Consider the following 14,508-nt stretch of genomic DNA (forward strand, 5'->3'; position numbering starts at 1 on the left):
CATAATTTCCACAGCTAAAATTCCTTTATAAAATACCAAATACATAGTCTGGTGGCATGGTGGCACACATCTTTAATCACAAAAGAAGTAGGAGGATCCCTGTGAGTTTGAGGCCAGATTGGTACTACGGAGTGAATTCTAGATCAGTCTGGGCTAGAACCCCTACTTCAAAAAAAAAAAAAAAAAAAAAAAGGACAGAAAAAGAAAAATCATGTATGAAAACATATTGTAGTTATCCTAGTTTTATTAGTGCACCTGAGCTAATTTAGGATTTTAAAAGTGAAAATAAAGCAACTTTGGAACTGTATGAAGCAAAACACTCTACATTCTTGAAGCTAGGACCATATTGTTGATCTAATGTACAACATACGTAACTAAAATGCCACATAGTTTTATTACTTTAAAAAATAAATAAGCTGAAAGTTAAGTCCATAATTCCACAAGTTCAGATCATGTTTCATTCTGGCTATCTACATACCATCTACAGAGAGATCCCATGTCTGCCAAGCAGATCAGTTTAGTTCAATAGGGATTGATGAAATATTTACATGCATGTATCTGCAGTACTTCTTTCTGAAAATTAAAGACCGATATTCTTTTCTTCCATTCCTAGTCAATTTGAGTTTGACTTCCTCAACAAGAAGGAGTAAATCTGAAAACTCAGCTCCTGCAACATTCTTACTCCCTAAGGGATATGAGTCAGAGTGAAGGCAGCTATTAATGTATATAGGAGAACGCTCTCAAGGTAAGAGACTTCTCCTAAACTGACTGCTATGACAATGAAGAAGAAAGGAAGCAGCAACCAGTTCAAAGTTGGGCTCCTTGTGCTGCTCATTTGACAGACAATCATCTGGCATGCAAAGTTGGCAATGGCTGTTCCACCCATAAAGGAGATTACTCTGTGATGTAACTCTAAAACATCTGAAGGTGACTAAAAGATCCATGCTATGCACAAAATGAAGAGCACAAAATGGAGACAATAAGGGAACCATAGCTTCATAGGTTGAATTGTGCTTCAAGGTATTATTTTTATAACATCTAAAAAAGTTTAATAAACTCATTGGAAGAATCACACATAATGCACAACCAATAACCATTGCAGTGAATATTTCTCTATATAATATATTAAATAGGTAAGGTTCATACCAGGCCTCAACTCCTACAACCACAGTCACTATGAAGACAAAAGAGTCACCTGGCTGAGATCACATCTCCATGGTAAGAAAATGATCCCCATGTTATACTTTCCCTAGTGAGACCAGATAAACGTAAACAAAACCACCTGTTGCAGTCAGGTTTGCTTTGCTGGAAGAAATCACCCAACCAAAAGCAACTTGTAGGAAAAAAGGTTTATTTTGGCTTACAGGCTCAAGAAGAAGCTCCACGATGGCAGGGAAAATGATGGCATGGCAGAGGGTGGACATCACCCCCTGGCCAACATAAGGTCAACAATAGCAACAGGAGAGTGTGCCAAACACTGGCATGGGGGAAACAGGCTATAACAACCATAAAACTGCTCCCAACAATACACTACCTCCAGAAGTTGTTAATTCCCGAATCTCCATCAGCTTGGAACCTAACATTAAAAATGCCTGTTTGGGCTGGAGAGATGGCTTAGCAGTTAAGGGTTGCCTGTGAAGCCTAAGGACCCCGGTTCGAGGCTCGATTCCTCAGGACCCACGTTAGCCAGATGCACAAGGGGGCACACACGTCTGCAGTTCGTTTGCAGTGGCTGGAGGCCCTGGCGTGCCCATTCTCTGTCTGTCTCTCTCTACCTCCTTCTCTCTGTCTGTCACTCTCAAATAAAAATAAACAAACAAAAAATAAATTTAAAAAAATATGACTTAAAAAAAAAGAATGCCTATTTATGGGGACACCTGAATCAAACCAACAAAACACCCATAGCAGGAGTTAAAGAACAACCTTTGACACCAGTTGATCCTCATCTAAAGAGAGAGTATACATTTACAACAATGTACACACATGACCAACCATCCAGTCTATGGTCAAATAGCTCACCAAGGAGTGCTAGAGTTGGCTCTATGGGCTTGTTTCCCATCCATGCCATCTAGAGGATAGGATACAAAGTTCAGGATGCCCATGACTATCCAAACCCATTCTTTTGATCTGGTCCTCAAGCATGAAATCAGGATCAAAGTATGTCATATGTAGAAAATTGAATAGAACCAGCAGAAAGCCAGAAAGATTGTTATATTACAAGCCAGACAAATAGGAAATACCTTTGTTATAGTGTTCCAAAATGGGTGTATGATATAGAGAGTGTATTGGCATCTGCCACAGTCAAGTTCACATTGCTGGTAGAAATCAACCAACCAAGATTAGCTTGTGGGAAAAAGAGGTTTATTTTGGCTTACAGGCTCAAGAGGAGGCTCCACGATGGCAGGAAAAATGATAGCATTAGCAGAGGGTGGACATCACCCCCTGTCCAACATAAGGTGGACAATAACAACAGGAAAGTGTACCAAACACTATCAAGGGGAAAGTGGATATAATGCCCATAGCCTGCCCCCAACAATACACTGCCTCCAGGAGGCATTAATTCCCTCATTTCCATCAGCTGGGAACCTAGCATTCAGCACACCTAAGTTTCTGGGGGGCACCTGAATGAAAACACAACATTCTTCCCCTGACTCCCACACTGGTGACCATTCATGATGGAAAATGCAATGCATTCAGTCCATCTTTAAAAGTCCCCATATTTTTTTAATCAATCTTAATGATATTCAAACATCCCCATAATCCAAGATCTTTTAACTGAGCCATAAAACACACACACACACACACACACACACACACACACACACACACACACACAAAAGACACAAAGCCCATGATGGCACAGAATAAACATTCACACTGCAAAAATGGTATTAGACATAGAAAAGAAATATTCAACCAATACAAGATTTAAAACAACCAGGGCAAACATCAAACTACTGAGTTTGCTTTAAGTCCAATAACTCTAGGCAGTGACAAGTCTCCAAATGCAATAATCCTAACCAACAACATGTCTTTGGAGTACCAATTCTGCCCCTTAAAGTTAGGCTACTCATATTTCTGGAAAATTTCATCTGGGGCTGGCAGTTTTCCTTCACAGCCACCTCATTGTCCCAGCATCTCCACGGCAATTCACAGTTCATCCTCATGGTCCCATGGGGTCTCCATGCAGGCATCCTGCAAACATGTTTCACACTGCCCATGACCATTTACAAAACACAAGCCTGTGTTGCAAACTCAATGACCCTCTCTTTCCTGCATTTCTTATACTCCACAATACCAGGTAGGGTGCCAATTTGTTAATTCAAATGGAGGGGATAAAGCAGACATTGAAGAATAGGACATACCCTGAGCACTTAGGCCCTGAAGAATCTACATCCTTCCTGATGCCCCAGGGCATGTCAGCTGGCCCAATCTCAAAGATTGTAACTTCTCAATTGCTGCTGAACAGAGAGCAGTTCACCCAAAGATTTTTCTTTCTGTGCCATATCCCTCTGTTCACACCAATTCTTTTCTATGCAAAGCAACCCTGCACAACATCTCAGGACCCAGGCATAACAGCAAGTTTCCCACACAAACTGCTAGCCCAGTCTAGGCAAAGATCTTTCTCACCCTGATAAGCCAAAGTTCATAGTCCATAGTGCTTACTGCCTTCAGGTCTTTCAACTCCAACCAGAATAGTCCATCAAGCTATTCTTACAGCACTGCAAGGTATCTCTTAGGCCAAAGTTTCAAATCCTTAAACGTTCCTCTTGAAAATCAGCTCCAAGAGGCCAAAGCCACACTGTCAGGTGTCTAGCAGCAGCCCCACGCCTGGATCCATTACAGTGTTGCAATCAGGTTTGCATTGCTGGTAAGTATCACCCAACCAAGAGCAGCTTGTGGGAAAAACAGGCTTATTTTGGCTTCCAGGCTCAAGGAGAAGCTCCACAATGCAGGGAAAATGATAGCATGAGCAGAGAGTGGACATCAACCCCTGGCCAACCTCAGGTGTACAATAACAACAGGAGAGTATGCCAAACATTGGTTTGGGGAAGTTGGCTATACTATCCATAAGCCTGCCCCCAAAATACACTGCTTCCAAGAGGTACCAATTCCCAAATCTCCATCAGCTGGGAACCTAGCATTCAGAATACCTAAGTTTATGGAGGACACCTTAATCAAACCACCCCAGTATCGAAAGCACTATACTGTATTACCCACTCTTGGGAGGTAGAGGCAGGAGGATCATATACACAGCATCATCCTTGACTAGAATCTGAGGCCATTATGAGCTAAGAGATTCTTGTGTTTATCAAGCCAGCTAGCTGCTGAGGGCTTACATACTGGTAACCAGACATGACTACCTAAAATCCAAGTGTCCCCTCCACAGGGTCAGCAATTCTTCATGTCCAGATGGTGGACTATGAGCACCAAACCCACAGGACAAGCCTGAAAAAAAACAGGGATGGTAAAGAAGACAGAGCTGCCCTCCTCCAACCATGCATGTATATCACCTCTGTCTATACTTGATTCTTAATTAGGTTCCATTAACATATAACACATTTAATTTTTTTCTTTTTTTAAAGTATTTTTTGTTCTATTTTATTTATTTATTTGAGAGTGACAGAGACAGAAAGAGGCAGAGAGAGAGAGAGAGAGAGAGAGAGAGAGAGAGAATGGGTGCACCAGGGCTTCCAGCCACTGCAAACAAACTCTAGATGTGTGTGCCCCCTTGTGCATCTGGCTAATGTGGGTCCTGGAGAATTGAGCCTCAAACCAGGGTCCTTAGCCTTCACAGGCAAGCGCTTAACCACTAAGCCATCTCTCCAGCCCCCCCTTTTTTTTTAAATATAACTGTGTTGCCAACTGGTTATAATACTTTGAGTAAGCCAAATATATATGACTTTTGTTTATGCTAGAATGTTAAGATAAAAAAGAAGTTTTGCTTAAAAATGATATACTAGATATTTTTATTTTCTTGTGATGTTTAATAATAACAGAAAAATAGAAATTTGTTAGATATTACACTGTATTCTAAATAGTTAATATATGAATTATTAATTTAATCCTCACAAAAGGCTTCCAACAGAAATAGACATGACATAAATGAACACGGAAAGGGGAGTAAGAAGGGTAAATTCAGGAGGAACAAAAGCATGGAAAGGGGAGTTGAGTAGGAGGATAATGTGACACATATCCATAGGACATTATAAAATACCATCCAATGAAGCAGAGCCTCAAACAGGGAAAGTCAGGTAAAAAAAAAATCAACATAAACAATATACGAGAATGTAATAATGTAATCCATTACTTGCATGCTATTAAAAATAATTTTTAAGATGGTCCCTAGTATGGAGGTACTGGTATTATTCACATGTCAGGCTTGTGGAAAAAGAACAACTCATGAAGCTATGTTGCTAACCATAGTGATTTTGATCCATCTCCAACTTTATTGGATTAAGAAACTCTTGGACTTCTGGTCAAGATGGCATCCGCCTAAAGACAACTCACCTCCTGGGAAAGGAAAGGAAAGGCCTTTAGAGTTCATTTGGGGATTTTGAGAATTTTCAGATCCTAGTAGACTTCCAGTAGGAGGGCACAGAGTAGCAAAGTACGGAATCCACCGATTCCCATGCACTCAGGTAGTCCACTAGTCCCCCTAGCCTCTCAAGCAGTCATCCTTGCCGCAGTCCCAGCTGCAGATTCCTCCTGCACTAACCACAGGCTAAGTGGACCCAGGACAGCAGGCCACCAAATGCCATCCCACTCACCTATAATAATAATATTTTAAATTATTTATTATTATTATTTTTTCCATACTTATTATTATTTGGCCTATAGACTTGAGGTGAAACTCCATGATGGCAGAAAAAAATGATGGCATGAGCAGAGAGTGGACATAACCTCCTGGTCAACATCAGGTGGACCACAGGGATAGTAGAGTGTGTCACAAACACTGGCAAGGAGAAATTAGCTATAATACCCATAAGCCCATCCCCAACAACACCCTGCCTACAGAAGGTATTAATTTCCAAATCTCCATCAGCTGTGAACCTAGTGTTCAGAACACCTAAGTTTAGGGGAGACACCTGAATCAAACCACAACACTATTTATTTATATATGCATGTGTTTAGTATTAGTGATAAAACCCTGGGCCTTCCCCAGGATAGAAACATACCCTACTGTTGAGCTATACCCTGTCTTAGCTCACCTTGTGTCCTCTTAATGCTTTGTAATAGGTATTATGTATCAACACATGAACCCACCCAAACTTGGTCCAAGTCATATCAGTTATCCAATACACTGTTCTTGCATATATATAAATGTAAAAAAAAAATATATATATATATATATTTTCCTTGTTAAATGTGTCACCAAGAACAACTATGAATGCTTGATCCTCTTGCTCTCTCTTCTGTATATTTTATCATTTATTATTATTAATTTTACAATAATATGGTAATATATGAATTATTAATATAGTAGAAAAAGTCATAATTTAAAATTGTATTCAATACCTGATGCATGGCACTGTTAATGTATATTATTTTGTGGGCAAATATGAACTAGAACCAAGGATTTTTCCTTCAAAATCACACCTTCCCAATTATAACCCCTTCATTTGTTTATTTATTTTTTACTAATTTAAACATTATAGTATTAACATACTCCATATAAGTCATATTCTCATTGGATCATAATCTTTTGTTGCCTCTCCTCTACTCCCCATTCCAATGTGGGGCCTCTTTAGTAGGGCTATCGTTATTCACTGTGTGGTCATGAATGCACCAGTTAGTTTATTAGTGTGAGTTTTTAAACTGTAGTTTTAGGAAGAATGGAAAATAAATTCATACTACTTTATTTGATATTTTAATACCCATTATGTCCTGGACTATTCCTATCCTGACAGGTTTCTTAAGGTAATTTGCTATTTCATTTTGCTATACTTTATGTACTGCTAGGTAAGCAATGAGGTAAGGAATTATCCAGTGTGATATTCAAGAGCACACTTTAAGCCTCGGATTCCTGTCAGTTAACTCTTTTCAGGAGGTTATAGAGAGTCTACCATGGCAATTGCCTCTCTGATGGACTGTAAAACTACTGAAAGAATAATTTGAAAATATAGCATATAGTCTCAAGAGTGACTACTATCCAGAAAGGATGATGAATGTCTGTGTTTAAGTCAGGGTGATTCTCATTTGTGTTGGCTTATAAACTTTGCTTGTATACCTGCTTTATCCATCCATACATTCTTAATGGCTTATTCTATCAAGTCTGCCTGAAGGTTAATCTAATGTCTGTATTAAGTCAGTAGATTCTAGAAGAGTAATCTATGCATATAGGTTATGAGAGTATATCAAATCTACTCAAACAAGTGATGATGGCCATATATTTTTACCTTAATAGCATTAGAGTATGGAGGAGATCTGGAAAGCTGATAAAAAAAAAATGGTAAAAATGAAGGTTTAAGAAAAGAAACTATTACATCATTTATCTTTTTTCTCCCAAATGAGATAGAACTACAAGTGATAAATTTGTAAGAATAAAGACATTCCTGGTGAAATAAAGCTGTTTAAAAAGTAGAATTGGCACCATTTTCCATTTGCCCTTAAGTTGTGGCACTCATGTATTGAATGCTATGTGTTTAGCTATATAAGGTAATCATATGAGGCACACAACAAAACTAGTCATGAGCCTTGACTTGAAGACCTCAACACTTCTGTGACTCAACACTCCTGTGATTTAGCAACCAGATCTTCTGCTCATTTGTGGAGACATACTCACCAATTCACCTGATGTTTACAGAAGGGCTGTTAAGAATAATCAGTTTATAACAAAATGATTGAGGTGAATGTGTTGAAACACCTACACATAGTAAATAAAAATGAGCACAAAATAATATACATTAACAGTGCCATGCAACTGGTATTATAGGAAAAAAAGAAGTCTAGAAGCACATGAGTTGGGATATTAAAATATGTCTTTTATTAATAAGAGATAAATTGCACACTAAATGAAATGACATCCATGAACTAGACTATGGTTTCCTCATCTGCTCTTACACAAAGGCCTGCTTATACCATCAATTTTATACACACCACAAAAGAAAACTTTCTTTTGGTTCAATGACTTATTACCAATATTCTGAATCCTCACCAGCAAGTGCTGTCTCTCTGTCATCAGCTTACTTTTGCTCACAAAGCCTGTTGTTCCTCAGTTGCCTCTACACTTCCTCTTCATTTATTAGCTCATTTTTTTCTATACTTCAAGCAACATTATTTTAAATTCCTCTGACCTTATTAAACTACCCACCCAAAGCCTTGTTAGGGGCAGTTAACTTTCATTAAATTTAATGCACCTATTTATTATTCTACCTATGTACATTTTTTTCAAGATTCTTTTTAATTCATGCCCTAACTTCATAAACTTTGGGTCATAACTCCATATTGTGTCACAGAACTGAATGTGGGGGTCATGAAATTGTGGCAAGAGTAAAAGTTTTCTGAATGCATAATGACCAGAATTTAATTCAATATCAAATGCATAATGAATCTGCTGTATTTCTGAGAGTTCTTCTCATGCAGCATGTTATACCTTTATCATAGCTTAAGCATGAAGACCTCTCCAGCAGGAGGCACACAGCTTTGTAGCCTAGTCCATGGGCTTGCTAGCTGAAATCGTTTGTTTCTGGCTGAGGGAGAGACCTGATATCAAGGAAATACACCACTGAGTGATAGAAGAGGATGCTCAAAGTCTCCTTTGACCACTGGATGTGCTACACAGAGCAAACGTGTATTCACAAGTGCATATTCCACATATAACACACCACACGTAATACACTACACATGTGGAAAACCATCATTAAATGAATGGAGTGTGGAGATTGCTCAATAGTTCAAGGCACTTGCTTGCAAGGTTGCTAGCCCTAGCAACTACGTAAAGCCAGATGCCAAGTGGCACAGGTATCTGCAATCATAATGTGCCCATGGCAAAGACATGAAGAACCATGAGAATTCAGATGATCACAGGCCAGACAACCTGGAGCACACAGATATATATAAATATATATATAAATTAAGAAAAGGGAGACTGTTCATCAGAGGGTAGACAAGCACACCATACACCCCCCACATGCATACAAATAAAGATAAATTGTCATTCTGAATGTACATATTCATGGAAATCAGTTAACAGCATTAGCAATTATAGGATAAATTATATCAATCATTTTTAAAAACAATGTTGAAAATCTCTACATCCTAAAGCATCAAACATTCTGCTAAGATTTCATTCTTTATGTAAAAATAACAAGACCTCCAGGTAAGATGGTGGCAGAGGAGCCATGCCAAACTGACCTAGGGAGGGATTTAAACAAAACCTCAGGAAAATACACTCTTCTTCTGAAAAGTAAAGGAATATAGGTTATTCTTAGACACAGAGGAGAATCTGAAAAGACCATGACCCACCAGAAAGGAGGAAAACAGCCAGAGTTGCACTGAGGCGCTTGCAGCCCCATGATCCATGTGATCTGTGCTCCCTCCTGGCACTGCTGCACCAGGTGTGCCAAGTGGTGGCAGCAGCAGAGACCAAACGGGGATTTTTCAACTTCATCAGCCTTCTTGAAAAATTAAGAAATCTAAAAGAAAGACAACTGAGATCAACTAAAGATCTACTGAAAGGGACCCAGGTGGAACTGTGCGAGTAACTCCAAAAGTCTGAACTCTCCTATCCCACACCATCAGAACTATGAACCTCCAGCATTCAGCCCCCAGTGGCAGCACAGGCAGCAGAGCTGATCAGAGCTCTAGCTCCACAACACAAGATTGAGGGATCAAGGTGGGCACTCAGCATTGGTGAGATTGGAAGCCACACCAAAGGGTAAAAAAAAAAAAAAAAAAAAAAAAAGTCAGGTACATAGGTCTGCATTGGAAGAGGTAATTTATCTTCTCTTTCCCTTGTCAGGGCAGGTTATGGGTTATATACTCTTTCTTGGCTTAACCATTTTCAAATAACTTGCATTTGGGGGTTGAATATTGTTACCTTTGATGTTTTCATACTTATAGGGCTGTTGTCTTTTGCTTCTGTCATTACTGGTGGTAGGGTCTGATCCAGATCCAGGTTGACCTGGAACCCTATTCTGAACAGCAATCTTTATCTTCCAGCTGACAAGGTTAAGTGTATAGAACAACACACACCCTTAGAGAATTTGCCTTTATAAGACTATCTGTTTGTTTTAATCCCCACAATTTCCTACTTTATGCTGGTTTTCATTGATTGTATATGTTGCTCAGTTGAAGTTTAGAATTTGCCAGTAAACTGTTCCACCCAGTCCACTAGAACACTTTGCTTAGTGAGCAAACTCAACACCTACGATTATTTCTGTGGCTGGATTGGGGTACAAAAGCCACACCTGGCAATTTGACTAATACCTTGTGGGTATGGAAAGGTGGATTGCCACATCTGGGAATACTGCAGATAAGTAGAAATTCAAAGCATCAAATTATTCAGGATGCAAAAGTTGCTACATTATAATACAAGAAATTCAAAAAATAAAGACTATACAATCCCACCAAAAACCATAAATCCATCAGAAATGATCACCAATGAAACTGTTTTAGAAGAAATGCCTGACAAAGATTTCAAGAAAATGATGGTATCTATGCTCAAAGAAATCAGAGGAGAAATGAAGGAAATCAAAGGAGAAAGCAGAGGAATTAAAGAAGAAAACAAACTTCTGAAAGAGATTACAGGAAACCAGCTTAATGAAATAAGAATTTCATTATAAAACATGAGTAAGGAAATACAAATACTGATGGACAACCAGGTTGAAATCCTAGCACTGAAGAATACAGTCAGTGAAATAATTACAAAAACCCCTCTGTGGAAAGTCTCACCAGTAGAATGATGAGGGAGAAAACAGAATATCTAAACTAGAAGATCAGGTAGAAGACCTAATACAGTCCAAGAAAGAGAAAAACAAGCTAATAGCAAGGTATGAATGGTGATCTCAAGATATCTGGGACACTACAAAAAGATTAAACATAAGAGTCCAGGGTGTAATAGAAGGAGAAGAACTTCAATCCTCAGGCTTAGGAGGTGTTTTCAACAAAATCATAGAACAAAATTTTCCACAAATTACAAATTTGGAAAGTAATGCCAATGCACTTACTAGAAGCTTTTAGAACACCAAACAGACAAACCCTGGAAAGACCCTCTCCTTGCCATGTTATAATTAAACTACTAAGCACACAAACCACAGAAAATATACAGAAAGCAGTTAGAGAGAAAAAGAAGATCACCTACAAAGGAGGCCCATCAGAATAACTGCAGATTACTCAACACAAACTTTAAAAGCCAGAAGGGTTTGGGATGATGTATTCCAAGTTCTGAAAGAACTGTCAACAAAGATTACTTTATCCTGCAAAGCTATCTATCCAAATTGATGGAGAAATAAGGACATTCTACAACAAGAACAGGCTAAAGGAATTTATAACAACTAAACCAGCTCTACAGAAAATACTTGGAGGAATTCTTAATGCTGAAGAGAAAGCAAAACACACGCAGGAGGAAATAAGAAAAAAAAAATGAACCACACTCAAATAACAGTAAAACAAATGAGTAAAGGGAAAACAGTAAACACTACAAAATAAGAACAGTAAGAATAAATACACACCTTCCAATAATAACTCTTAATATCAATGGCCTCAGTGCACCAACCAAAAGAAGAAGGCTTGCAGACTGAATTAAAAGTCAGGATCCTACTATTTGTTGTTGCCTCCAGGAAACTCATCTCTCAATAAATGATAGACACTCTCTTAGGGTGAAATGATAGAAAACAGTATTTCAAGCAAATGGGCCTAGGAAACAAGCAGGGGTTGCTATCCTAACATCTGACAGGATAGACTTCAAACCAACTTTAGTGAGGAAAAGCAAAGAAGGTCATTTTATAATGATTAAAAGAACACTACAACTGGAGAACCTGATAATCCTAAACATATATGCACCTAACAAGGGGGCTCCCAGTTTCATGAAACACTATAAGACTTAAAGTTACAGATATCATCAAACACAACTGTAGTGGGTGACTTCAATACCCTACTCTCATCAATGGATAGGTCACCCTGGAAAAAAAATAAACAGAGAGACATATGAATTAAGTGATGCCATGGAACAAATAGACCTAACAGATATCTACAGGACATTCCATCCAAAGACTGCAAAATATACATTTTTCTCCATAGCACATGGAACAGTCTCTAAAATAGACCACATATTAGAATGTAAAGCAAATCTCAACAAATACAGGAAAACTGAAATAATCCCTTGTACTCTGTCTGACCACAATGGAGTTGAACTACAAATTAGCAACAAGAAAAGCTACAGAGCATACAGAAATTGATGGAGACTAAACAGTACTCTATTGAAAGTTCAATGACCCATAGTATCAAATGATGATGATAATACAAAATACCAAATCTTTTGGGCACAATGAAGGCAGTACTAAGAAGAAAATTTATAGCTACAAGTGTCTATATTAAGAACTTAGACAGTTCACAAATAAACTATTTAATGTTTCACCTTAAGACCTTGGAAAAGGAAGAATAAGACAAATGAAAAATCAGTAGACGAGATGAAATAATGAAGATTAGGGGAGAAATTAATGAACTAGAAACTAAAAAACAATTCAAAGAATCAATGAAACAAAGAGTTGGATCTTTGAAAAGATAAACAAGATTGATAAACCCTTAGCAAATTTGTCCAGAAGAAAGATAGAAGCCATAAAAATTAATAAGATCAGAGATGAAAAAAGCACTATTAAAGCATAAAACCTTCTCTCTATAGCCCAGCCAGGTGAAATCTGGAAAAAGTTGCACTGTATGCAGGTTTATGGGTGATAGAAGTCATCAGTGGTGAAAACAGTGGACACTGGAAGCCTCAAGTTAGGCCAGATAGGCCAAATGTATTGACAAATGAAGAAAGGTTTACATCCAAGCCTGGCTTGCTGTGACCTTTAATTACTGGACTTATTGGTGCATAGGCAATGGGTTCCTCTAGGAGCATGAGTAACTCAGGGGTAGCACCATTACTGAAAAGTACCACTCCAGCGACAGAGATGGCTCACAAAAGTGTCATCACTGTATACCAACCAGCACATTTCCTTCTACCTCATACTTCAGAACCTCCAAGACCACAGGCAGCTGGAGGGCAGGAGGAGGCAGGGTGCTCATGAAGGTCTGGTGACCTCCCCCTTCTTAATGGAATATTAACAACCCTGTTATCATTATCAGACACCTTGCACTTAGCATATTGATTTATTTCTTTTCTTTAACTGTGGGCTAGGACATTGTATAGGCATCATAAAAACTCTACATCAAGATTTCTGATGGTCACCCAAGGCAAACCTTTTGGACAGAAAGATCACATTTCTCACTATGCTTTCTTTTCTTCACCACAAGTACCTATTGCAATTTGAGGCTAATATTATAGATATATAACAATAGTTTGAAAGTTTAATTTAGATGATACCCATTTGAAAATGTGGAGGATGAGTAAAAATGAAACAGAAAGACAAAGGCCATATTACCTTCAAGGAGATAGAAAAGGAACATGAAAATGCAGAGTTGTGAGGACATATAGCACTGGGACATCTTACTGTGTGCATAAAAGGTGAATATCGGGCTACGTGTGGTGGTGCATGTGATTAATCTCAGCACTTGGGAAGCAGAGGTAGCAAGATCGCATGAGTTTGAGGTTACCCTGAGACTACATATTCAGCCTGGGCTAGAGCAAGACCATACCTTAAAAAAACAAACAAATAAACAAACAAAAAAAAGGAATCTCATCTTTTGAACTTTCTTTGTTTATGATCTTATTCTTACCAGACACAATACTGTGTATCTTGATAAATTATGCAGTTTTCAAGATAAGTAGCATGAGTTTCAGAGACTGAATGTCCCAATGGCCTCAATATAGCTTGCCTTGTAGTGTTAATAAAGTGAGAAAGCACATCTGTTTCAGAGAGTAGGATATATGAAGGACAAATGTAAGGAATCATGGCACACAGAGCATCAATTAAAAAAGAAGCTGATTTTAAGCCTGTGTTCCATCTGGACCATCCATCTCTTTCCTCCACTTATAACTGATTTGGCTAATGACAGCCATTACATGGGGCATGATCATGTAGCCTTCTGTCTCCTCTACATTAACATTTCAACTAATGACAAATGTACTATTCAACTTTAAATATTAATTGATGATCTAGATTGTATATTTTTAAATTAAAAAAATATTTCAGAGATGGAGAGAGAGAGAGAGAATGGCACACCAGGGCCTCCATCTATTGCAAGCTAACTCTAGACACATGTACCACCTTGTGAATTTGGCTTACATGGGTCCTGGGGAATCAAACATTAGCCCTTTGGCTTTGCAGATAGGTGTTTTAATTACTAAGCCATCCCTCCAGCCCTTTAATTCTTTTTCATATTCATTATGGTCTATTGAACAAA

General features: G+C 38.3%; 1 pseudogene; it reads right to left on the reverse strand.

Annotated features, from left to right (window-relative positions):
• Nucleotides 1–580: 580 nt before the first annotated feature.
• LOC101612972 lies at nt 581–4,358 on the reverse strand (annotated as a pseudogene).
• Nucleotides 4,359–14,508: the final 10,150 nt, after the last annotated feature.

This window comes from Jaculus jaculus, chromosome 7 (assembly GCF_020740685.1).
Source record: "Jaculus jaculus isolate mJacJac1 chromosome 7, mJacJac1.mat.Y.cur, whole genome shotgun sequence".
NCBI classification, from domain to species: domain Eukaryota; kingdom Metazoa; phylum Chordata; class Mammalia; order Rodentia; family Dipodidae; genus Jaculus; species Jaculus jaculus.